This window comes from Pinus tabuliformis, chromosome 4_1, assembly GCF_031772625.1.
Source record: "Pinus tabuliformis cultivar Carrire ecotype Pingquan chromosome 4_1, CPIR1, whole genome shotgun sequence".
In the NCBI taxonomy this organism is placed as follows: domain Eukaryota; kingdom Viridiplantae; phylum Streptophyta; class Pinopsida; order Pinales; family Pinaceae; genus Pinus; species Pinus tabuliformis.
The window spans coordinates 218,723,950-218,736,101 of record NC_142303.1 but is presented as its reverse complement, the minus strand read 5'-3'; the positions used below and the strand labels follow the sequence as shown (position 1 = coordinate 218,736,101).

Below are 12,152 nucleotides of genomic sequence, written 5' to 3'. Positions count from 1 at the left end.
AGAAAATCTAACGAACATATGATTAATTTTATCAATAATATGTAAATTCATTTAATATTAATATAATCATTTTAAATATGCTAAATATGTCTCAGATTAATCTCGTCATTTTAATTTGAAATTTTCTTAGTTAACTAAGCTTGTTGAGATGATAACTATTGTTAATAACTTTAATGACGAAAAACAATGAAATAAAAGTTTTGAATGTAAAATGACACTGTAATAATGTTGAGTGATAGAAAATGTGAATAATAAGAATATAGTCAATTACAAATAGTATTCATGGTGGTCAATCTCAAACTGTTTTCTTCTACTATTCTTATTTCCACCCTTGTTACTTTTGTCATCTTTTCATATCGATTATATGAAAAGGAAAGGTTAAATCGTAGACCATTTAAATCTTTAGCTTGAGTTATGGTAGTAAACATCATACCTTGTTTCTCTTTCTCCAATATTACTAGGTTGAATTACTATAACACAAAAATCAATGTACATTGTCAATAGTTTTTTGTGCTTACATTGAAATCAATGCACAATGTTAATCCAATCACTTTAAAATTAATGTACCATCATACATCCAATTAAATCAGATCATAAATCAACATCTACACTGAAATCAATGCATCTAATGCAAGAAATCAAATAAGATTAGAAAATTACATTTACATTAAAATCAACGCATCTAATGCAAAAAATCAAATAGGATTAGAAATCAACTTTTACACTCAAACCAATGCATCTAGTGCAAGTAAGCAAATAGGATTATAAACCAACATCTACATTGAAATCAATGCATCTAGTGCAAGAAATCAAATATTATTAGAAATCAACATCTACATTGAAATCAATGCATTGGGTGCAAGCAATCAAATAGGATTAGAAATCACCATCTACACCGAAATCAATGCATTTAGTGCAAGCAATCAAATAGGATTATAAACCAACATCTACATTTAAATCAATGCATCTAGTGAAAGCAATAAAATATAATTAGAAATCAACGTCTACACTAAAATCAATGCATCTAGTGCAAACAATCAAATAGGATTAGAAATCACCACCTACATTGAAATCAATGCATCTAGTGCAAGAAATATTCTTCCCTCTCCCCCCCCCATCTATATCTATATCTCCCTCCATCTCTCCTTCTTTGTCTCTCTATCTCAAACCCCCAAACACACACGTTGTCTCACTCCATATCTATCAATCTCTTTGTCTCTCCCTCCCTCTCTCCATCTCTCTCTTCTTTCCTCTCTTCACTTTCCATCTATATCTCTATCTCCCTTTGTATCTCTATATCACTCCCAAAACATACACTCTCTTTCTACAAACTATCTATCTATCCCTCCCTCCTCCTCTCCCTCTCTATCTCTGTCTCTTCCCCTCCTATCCCTCTTCCTTGCTTCTATCTCTCTTTCCTCCTATTTTCCTCTCTCCCTCTCTCTCCATCTTCCTTATCACTCCCTCTCTCTCTCCACCTCTCTCTCTCTACTTCTTTCTTCTAAGCTCCCCCCTCTCCCCCTCCAACTCCATCTCTCTTTCTGTCCTTCTCTCCACTCTCTCACATTCTCTCTCTCTCTCTCTCTCTTCAACTCTATTACTATATCCCTCCCTCCCTCCCCCATTCTCTCCATCTCTCCTTCTTTGTCTCTTTATCTCACCCCCAAACATACACACTCCCTCTCCATCTTTCCCTTGTCACTCCCTCTCCATCTTTCCCTTGTCACTCCCTCTCTCTCTCCACTTCTCACTCTCTATGTATTTATTCTTCCCTCCCTCTCTCCCCCTCCAACTCCATCTCCCTATCCCTCCCTTTGCCCTCCTGTCTCTCAAGTCTGCTCTCTTGTACTTCCTCTCTCTCCCTTTCTCTCCTACCTCCCTCTCTCTTCCCTCATCTCTCTCTCTCTCTCTCTCTCTCTCTCTCTCTCTCTTTGCCATCCAATCCTCGCTCCCCCCCATCACTATCCTCCTCTCTCTCAAGTCATGTCTCGCATGCTTCCTCTCTCCCTTTCTCTCCTACCACCCTCTCTCTTCCCCATCACTCTCTCTCTCTCTCTCTTTGCCCTCCAATCCTCTCTCTCTCTCTCTCTTTGCCCTCCAATCCTCTCTCTCTCTCTCTATTTGCCCTCTAATCCTCTCTCTCTCTCTCTGTTTGCCCTCCAATCCTCTCTCTCTCTCTCTCTCTCTGCAATCCAATCCTCTTTCTCTCTCCAACTATCTTACTATATCCATCCCTCTCTCCTTCTCTCCCCCCTTCTCTTTATCTCTCCTTCTTTGTCTCTTAATCTCACCCCTAAACATACACACTCTCTCTACATCTCTCCCTTGTCTCTCTCTCTCCACTTCTCACTCTCTATGTCTTTCTTCTTCCCTCCCTCTCTCCCCCTCCAACTCCATATCTCTATCCTTCCCTCTCTCCTCCTCTCTTGCATGTCCTCTCTCTCATCCTTCCTCTCTCCCCCTTTTTCTCCTACCTTCCTTTCTCTTCCCCCATCTCTCTCTATCTCTCTTTGTGCCCTCCAATCCTCTCCCTATGTCCCCCCCTCTCTCCTTCTCTCTCTCCCCCCTTCATCTTTGTGTCTCCCTCTCCCTCTCTTACCCTTCTCTACCTCTCTCACTCCTCTCCCTCTCTCTCTCTTCATTCATCCTCTCCCCTCTCCAATTTATCTCCATCTCTCCCTTGTCACTCCCACAATCTCTCCACCTTTATCACTCTATGTCTTTGTTCTTCCCTCCCATATATATCTAGAGTTAATGTATATCATGATATACTAATATATATTATAATATAACAAATTTAATAATGTATTATTCCAAAGTTATTAAATTTAATAGTATTAATATTATAATATATTAATATGAATATTAGATTTAATAATAATAATAATATAAATATTTTAATATTAATATTAGGGTTAATAATGTTTTTATTCATGCTATTAATAATAATTTGGCCCATGGTATTTGGCCCATAGACTTGGTATATAATTAGATGGACCTAGGGGAATATTGTTGGACATTGAATAAACCAACGCTCCCCATGTGTTTCACAACATGTGCTTAACCGCCTCTTTTGGATCTGTTAACTCTGGCAATGCATTCGTTTACTAATGCTTGCGGGTTTTGGTGTAATGACAATGATGATTCCAACACAAGTATGTAAACATTTTTACATGTTTTGGTGTAACGACAATCATGATTCCAACAAAAGTATGTAAACATTTTTACACGTCGGGTCGATACGTTGAATTTAGAAGATGTAAAATATTTGTAAACATTTACTTGTCGGCTCAATTAAATAATAACCAGCCTAGATCCATCTTAACTCCGGATCTATCAAGCGCCGAGAGGGATCAAATCTCTTGAGGTGAAAACCTCTTTTTTGAGTGCAAAACTTGAGGAATGGTTTGCACATCGAGAGATTTGATCGCGCTTGATAGATATGGAGTTAAGATGGATCTAGGCTGGTTTTAGTCACATGCGGCCAAAGAAGATCTAACGAACATATGATTAATTTTATCAATAATATGTAAATTCATTTAATATTAATATAATCATTTTAAATATGCTAAATATGTCTCAGATTAATCTCGTCATTTTAATTTTAAATTTCTTAGTTACCTAGGTTTGTTGAGATGATAATTATTGTTAATAACTTTAATGACGAAAAACAATGAAATAAAAATTTTGAATGTAAAGTGACAATGTAATAGTGTTGAGTGATAGAAAAATGTAAATAATAAGAATATAGTCAATTACAAATGGTATTCATGGTGATTAATCTCAAACTATTTTCTTCTACTATTCTTATTGTCATCCTTGTTACTTTTGTCATCTTTTCATATCGATTGTCATTTAATCATATTGATTATATGTAAAGGAAATGTTAAATTGTAAACCATTTAAATCTTTAGCTAGAGCTATTGTAGTAAACGTCATACCTTGTTTCTCTTTCTCTCCAATATTACTAGGTTGAATTACTAGAACACAAAAATCAATGTACATTGTCAATAGTTTTTTGTGCTTACACTAAAATGAATGCACAATGTTAATCCAATCACTTTAAAATTAATCTACCATCATACATCCAATTAAATCAAATTAGAAATTAACATCTACACTGAAATCAATGCATTTAATGCAAGAAATCAAATAAGATTGGAAAATAACATTTACACTAAAATCAGTGCATCTAATGCAAGCAATCAAATAGGATTAGAAATCAACATTTACACTCAAATCAATATATCTAGTCCAAGTAAGCAAATAGGATTATAAACCAACACCTACATTGAAATCAATGCATCTAGTGCAAGTAAGCAAATATGATTATAAACCAACGTCTACACTGAAATCAATGCATCTAGTGCAAGCAATAAAATTTGATTAGAAATCGTCATCTACACTAAAATCTATGCATTTAGTGCAAACAATCAAATAGAATTAGAAATCATCAAAATTGAAATCAATGCATCTAGTGCAAGCAATCAAATATTATTAGAAATCAACATCTACATTGAAATCAATGCATCGAGTGCAAGCAATCAAATAGGATTAGAAATCACCATCTACACTGAAATCAATGCATTTAGTGCAAGCAATCAAATAGAATTATAAACCAACACCTACATTTAAATCAATGCATCTAATGCAAGCAATCAAATATCATTAGAAATCAACATCTACACTAAAATCAATGCATCTAGTACAAATAATCAAATAGGATTAGAAATCACCATATACATTGAAATCAATGCATATAGTGCAAGAATTTTTTCTCCCCTCTCCCCCTCCCATCTATATCTATATCTCCCTCCATCTCTCCTTCTTTGTCTCTCTATCTCAAACCCCCAAACACACACGCTCTCTCACTCCATATCTATCAATCTCTTTGTCCCTCCCTCCCTCTCTCCATCTCTCTCTTCTTCCCTCTCCTCAATTTCCATCTATATATCTATCTCCCTTTGTCTCTCTATATCACCTCCAAAACATACACTCTCTTTCTCCAATCTGTCTATCTATCCCTCCCTCCTACTCTCGCTCCATCCCTCTCTCTTCCCCTCCTATCCCTCTCCCCCGCTTCTATCTCTCTTCCCTCCTATTGTCCTCACTCCCTCTCTCTCTTCCCCTCCTATCCCTCTCCCCCGCTTCTATCTCTCTTCCCTCCTATTGTCCTGTCTCCCTCTCTCTCTCCACCTCTCTCTCTCTCTCTATTTCTTTCTTCTAAGCTCCCCCTCTCTCCCCCTCCAACTCCATCTCTCTTTTCGTCCCTCTCTCCACTCTCTCACATCCTCTCCCTTCCTCTCTCTCTCTCTCTCTCTCTCTCTCTCTCTCCAAATCTCTTACTATATCCTTCCCTCTCTCCCCCATTCTCTCCATATCTCATTCTTTGTCTCTTTATCTCACCCCCAAACATACACACTCTCTCTCCATCTCTCCCTTGTCACTCCCTCTCTCTCTCCACTTCTCACTCTCTATGTATTTCTTCTTCCCTCCCTCTCTCCCCCTCCAACTCCATCTCCCCTCCTCTCTCTCAAGTTCTCTCTCTCGTACTTCCTCTCTCTCCCTTTCTCTCCTACCTCCCTCTCTCTTCCCCCCTCTCTCTCTCTCTCTGCCCTCCAATCCTCTCTCTCCCCCCATCACTCTCCTCCTCTCTCTCAAGTCATGTCTCTCGTTCTTCCTCTCTCCCTTTCTCTCCTACCCCCTCTCTCTTCCCCCATCACTCTCTCTCTCTCTCTTTGCCCTCCAATCCTCTCTCTCTCTCTCTCTCTTTGCCCTCCAATCCTCTCTCTCTCTCCAACTATGTTACTATATCCCTCCCTCTCTCCAACTATGTTACTATATCCCTCCCTCTCTCCTTCTCTACCCCCTTCTCTCTATCTCTCTTTCTTTGTCTCTTAATCTCACATACACACTCTCTCTCCATCTCTCCCTTGTCACTCCCTCTCTCTCTCCACTTCTCACTCTCTATGTCTTTCTTCTTCCCTCGCTCCCCCCCCCTCCAACTCCATATCTCTATCCCTTTGTCTCTCCTGCTCTCTCTCCCTTTTTCTCCTACCTTCCTCTCTCTTCCCCCATCTCTCTCTCTCTCTCTGTGCCCTCCAATCCTCTCACTATCTCCCTCCCTATCTCCTTCTCTCTCTCCCCCCTCCATCTTTGTGTCTCCCTCTCTTACCCTTATCTACCTCTCTCACTCCTCTCCCTCTTTCTCTCTCTTCATTCATCCTCTCCCCTCTCCTGTTTATCTCCATCTCTCCCTAGTCACTCCCCCAATCTCTCCACCTTATCACTCTATGTTTTTGTTCTTCCCATATCATGATATACCAATAAATATTACAATATAACAAATTTAATAATGTATTAGTCCAAAGTTATTAAATTTAATAGTATTAATATGAATATTATATTTAATAATAATATTTATATTAATATATTAATATTAATATTAGGGTTAATAATGTTTTTATTCATGTTATTAATAATAATTTGGCCCATGGTATTTGGCTCATAAACTTGGTATATAATTAGATGTTGATTTCTAATCCTATGGTATATAATTAGATGTTGATTTCTAATCCTATTTGATATATTTTTATTTTTTTACCACACCTCTTTATACTTCTTTTATATTTATTTATTTACCATACCTCTTTTATAAATATGCTATTTGGCCCATTGTATTAATAATTATGTCCCATGGTATTTTGTCCATACGCTTCACCTAAATAAAACCTCTTTTTTGAGTTTTCGTAAATATAAAGAGGTTTATAGAGTAAATATAAAAAGAGGTTTTATTTATTTACCATACCTCTAGATTATTTATATTTTTATTTATTTACCATACTTATAATTTTTTTTTTTTTGTAAGCTATGATAGTTCCTTCTTTTTTCTATTTATAAAAGCAAGTTGTTCCATATACAAAATCTTGGTGTCCTCAACTTGCCCACATGAGAAACCAAGTCTGTTGGCCACCTTAGTATGTTATAAGTCTACGAAGGCATACATATTCTACCCCCCTGGTTTTGAACTTGTGACCTCTTAGGAGGAAACACATGCTCTTACCCTATTTGCCATACCTCTTTTTTGGGTGTTCTAAACCTCTTTATTTTAAATTTATATTGTGTTTATACATACTAATAATAATTAGATTGATTTTTAAATAGAGTCGACATTAGATTAAAAATGTAAAATGTTAAATATTACGTTTACATTTACGTTTATATGTTTAAGTTTTTATGTGAGCACGTGGAAAGTTAGTTGGAGATGTCCAATTTAATTTAAAGGTCCCTCATAAATAGGTTATATTAAGTTGTTAACGTTATGTTGGTTGCCATTGTGAATTTAATTATTGTTATGACAATTTTTAAGACCAATAATCATGAACAAAGTAACCATACCTTATTTTTTTTCTTCTAAAAGATTTAAAACAAGAAAACATTATGATTAAGTGATAGAGTTCTTATATAAATATATGTGTTCATATGATATTTGATTAGGTATTATGATTGCCACTCCAATTCCCCCTTCTTCCACATATATATAAATTTAGCCCAACTTATAAACAAAATGCCATTTTCATAATTAATTTTAATTAAAATCTAGAAAAAATTAAAATAAATCTGTACTAATTATTTATAAATAATTTTATTATTAGTTGTTATTTTTTTTACTTGCTCTCATCTTTGTAAATACATTAAATGTTCATGCTTCATATTGATGAAAAAAAAAATATAAAAGTTAATGTGTGTTCAATTTAAAATTAATATGAGAAACTCAAATATGACCAAACAAATATCCATTAATAAAAGAGCACAAGATTTATGAATGTTCAGTTTGAAATTAATCTTTAAAACTCAAATATAACACAACAAAGATCCATTAATAAAAAATAAATAAAATAAAATAAAAATTAAAACATTACATATAATTTTGGGACATATTTATGTAAAATTCCTGCAAAGAACTTAATTCCAAGTTGTTTTAGGACTTTTCAAGGTTTTAGATGATTTAGAAAATCTTAAAACCCCGAAAGAATATTGGTAAACCACGCCCTTCAAACTTTCTCTTATGAAACTATGTTAGAGACCACATATCTACTAAACCTTCCGGTAAATGGTTCATTTTGAATTTTATTTTTCCTACGCCAGAAATAAAAATAAAGGTACGGTTTGGGCATGCCAGTTTCCCATATAACGGGTGAGACCGGGACGCCAAGGGTGTCCACCCTGCCCTGTTAGGCAAGTGCAAATTGGATTGCGCAGAGGAAGTCGGGTAGCCCAGATTATCAATGGTTTCAATACTTGTTCAAAGAATAGGCAAATTGTAATGACGATTTCTGCTTCATATCGCAATGTGTCTATGATGTTTTTGTGCTATTGGGTTTAGGGTTTGAGGTTTTGGTTCAGGGTATATGTTTTTAGGGTTTGGGGTTCTAGTTTAGTGTTTATGTTTTAGGGTTTTAGTTCAAGTTGCAGGGTTTTGCAAGTCGCTTGCCAGAGATATGGCGGGCTCGAAAGACAAAACCTCCTTGTACTTCAGCGAAGAAGAAGAAGAAAGCGAAGAAGAGGAAGACAGTGAAGATGATTCTGATGAAGGAGAAGATGTTCCTACAAGGGAGCCTCGCAAGGACGCAGTCTACAACGTCGCCGGACTCCATGAAAAACTTGAAGAAATCGCGTGGCCCGGTAACCTGGACTGGATGGAGAATCTCTGCATTAATTATAAGACGGAACAAGAAATCGATGTCAATGATGACCTAACGCGCGAGATGGCCTTCTACACACAGGCATTAGAGGGGACTCGGGATGCCTATGATAAATTGCAGGCCCTGGGGGTTCCCTTTCTTAGGCCCCCGGATTACTACGCGGAGATGGTGAAGAGCGATTCTCACATGCTCAAGGTGAAGGACAAGCTCCTGTTTCAGAAGAAGATGGTGGAGGAGACCGAGGAGAGGAAGAAGGCAAGGGAGTCCAAGAAGCTTTCGAAGGCCATCCAGGCAGAGAAATTGAAAGAGAGGGCCAAGCAGAAGAAACATGACATTGAATCCGTAAAAAAATGGAGAAAAATGCGGCAGGATAGCGGGTTTACCGATGGTGGCAGGGACAAGATGCCTTTTGATTTTGGAGACGGAGACGGTCCCATTCCTCTAAAGAGGAATATCAAGAGAGGAGTGGCTCCTGGTGATAGGTCTGGCGGCAAGTCCAGACATGCTGCTGGAAAGCAATCATCAGCTAAAGGTGGAGGAGGAGGTAAGGGGAAGCCTTTTGATTTTGGAGACGGAGACGGGGATGGAGATGGTCCCATTCCTCTAAAGAGGAATATCAAGAGAGGCGTGGCTCCTGGTGATAGGTCTGGCGGCAAGTCCAGACATGCTGCTGGAATGCAATCATCAGCTAAAGGTGGAGGAGGAGGTAAGGGGAAAGGCAAAAGGACCAGGGAATTTAAGGATGCTAAATTTGGTCATGGTGGCCGAAAGCGTCTCAAGAAGCAGAACACGGCTGAATCTGCCGCCGATTTCTCTGGCTTCGGGAAAGGAGGAGACCGAGGAGGAAAGAAGAAAGGGAGGAAATAGGTTACTGGAATCCATATATTATGCTCGCTTCGTCATTCGGCGCGGTGTTGGGTGAGTCTGAATACGCATTTAGAGGTGCTGTTATAGTTTTTTTTAAACAGCGCAACAGTAGATCAGGAAGTTATGGATGCTTCTTGGGATAAGCAGTAAATCTACTTTTTGTTTATTTTGATGTAGTCACGAAGTTCAAGAGTTTCTAGCCTTTGTAGTCCTTTCATCAATGATAACAACAATTGGCAGGTCACACCTTTTGGTTCCATGATACCACTGCCTATATTTTTCTCGTTAACTTGCGTATTATTTTCTCATCAATCATTATAAATTTATAATTCAGTATAATTTGTTTGGATTCACAAAGATGAGTGCCTTCCATTTCCCTCAACGCTTGAAGTATATTCTCCTGTTTTAGTATTATTCTCCTGCTTTATGTGATAGTCATGTTTGTCTTCTTTCTAGGAATTCATGTTTTATTATATCGGCGATTGCTTCTAATAGGGTTATATCTTACGCCTCGAGTTTCTCTTTTTTCTCGCTTGAATCATCTGCAAATGAAGGAATATATCTTCTTCTTATTCTAGATAGTTGGGTTTTTCTTTCTCGCTTAAGCTCCATTTTTATAGATTTTTAGTTATCGGAAACATTTCTGAAAATTTTGGTCTGTTTTGGTACTGATTTGTTGGATATGTTTTCTCTACCTAAATGAGTGCTGGTTCCAACATTTCAGTTACATAACTCGATTTAATGTTGTTTAGAAATGAATTCACAAAACTTAGGTGTTTAAAAATGAGTCTATAATAATTGGGCACTATTGCCTAGTTCAGTGCAGAGTGTCTTGTTGGGATATCTATAAAAGAACGTTTCTTGATTTACCACTAGAAGGGCAAACTTGTTTATACACCTGCTTTTATATTGCTTTTATGAAGTAAACTATTTTCGCATTTAGGAATGCTTCTTGTTTGCCACTATTTGGGTAAACTTGTTTATATTTATTCTTTTATTTAGATCTTGTGGAGTTGTCCATAATTGCTGGGTTGCCCAATCTTGGAACTATCCATATCGGAAATGAATAGTTCTAACATTATTCACAACTCCAATAAGATGTTTATTTAAAATAATGAGCATGTTTGTATACCTGATTTTATTGCCCCTTAAAAAAACAGACACTTAGTTTTTAATGTATATTTATTTAAGCTGATAATTCTGTCTTGTAAATGATTTGGAACTCGGTTTATTCTCCTCTGATTTATATTCTAGATGGCAGAATATGCATTTCACTTACTTATTGGAGCACGTATGATATCCTACGGCAGGGATGATTTCAAGTTTCCCACACCTTATGGCAGTTGATATATCCTTGCAATCTTGAGGTTTGAAGTTGTGATTTACCTTTGGCAAAGCAGATGTGATCTCACCTAATACGAGGTAATACCAAAATGCCAAAGTGGATTTGATTCAGAATTGAATCATCCTTTAGTAACCATTTAACATTTAGCTGGGAATATATTGTAAAATTTCCCTGGAATCAGACTACCTAACTCTCTTTAAAGGGTTATACAATTGGTTAAGCATTTGGCTAGAAGAGGGTCAAGAATAAAATTTACGAATAACATTATCTAATTGAGTTATTAGACGTTTATGGCAAAATTGATTAGATAGAAAGTGTGACAATCTCTTGTTTTGAGGCAATCCTCTTTGCCTTCCATTGATTAACAAGGTCACTCAAGGTAGCAGGCGAAGAGCAGTGCTTCCAGATAGGTCAATAAATTGGTCACCACAGTATTAAATATATGGAACCAGCTTGTTGAAGACAGTTATTTTTAGGGATTTGGCCTTAGATTAGAAGATAAGCTTTGAAACAGCAAGTTGAATTGCAATATCTGATTCATTCAGTTAGAATTGCACGGTAGTGCGGTTTGTATGAATAATCACCAGGAAAGTGATATTTTTATATATGGCCTGAGATTACCCTGGTGTTTACTTGTTATAGTGATAACACAGGAATTCTTATAGCTTGGGAACCATAGATAGTTGATAAGCTGTTGGATAAATTAAATTGTTGTAGTCAATTCACGCAGAAGTTTGAACTGACACAAATTAATTTTTATTGGAACCAAGACATATTGCTTGAGTTGTTTTGAGCTAGATATTAATATGGTTGATGAAATGAATATGCAATCATTTTTTGTTTTGTTTTGTTTATTTCAATATTATTTGGATTATTTTCTTTGTAATATCTATAGTTTGAACTTTGATGCAGTGAACGGCTTAAATGTTTTAAAAAGCTCATTGTTGTAGCACTTAATTGTGATAGACACCCCTGTTAGGGTTCAGATTATGTTGTAGTTGTGTTAATAAAAGGGGGAAACTTGGGAGAAGGTGTGGTTGTGCCTACGTTCACACACACACACACACACATACAAGGTTAGCAATGAGGTTTGTTAGAAATTGTTTGAGAGTATCTGATTGAGGAGGTGAGGTTTTATTTTAAGTTGTCTAAACTCTAGCAGATTTTGGCCCAAGACTAGCAAAAGAAGATGATTCAATAGGTCTGGGTTTAGATTATAGATTAAAAGGTGAGTG

The 12,152-nt window shown here is 36.6% G+C and overlaps 1 pseudogene across 1 annotated transcript; it reads left to right on the top strand.

Annotated features, from left to right (window-relative positions):
• Window positions 1–8,129: 8,129 nt before the first annotated feature.
• LOC149175021 (putative rRNA-processing protein EBP2 homolog pseudogene) lies at window positions 8,130–9,929 on the top strand (annotated as a pseudogene). Its single transcript, XR_016257958.1, has 2 exons — window positions 8,130–9,623; window positions 9,750–9,929. The product of XR_016257958.1 is annotated as a putative rRNA-processing protein EBP2 homolog pseudogene (transcript).
• Window positions 9,930–12,152: the final 2,223 nt, after the last annotated feature.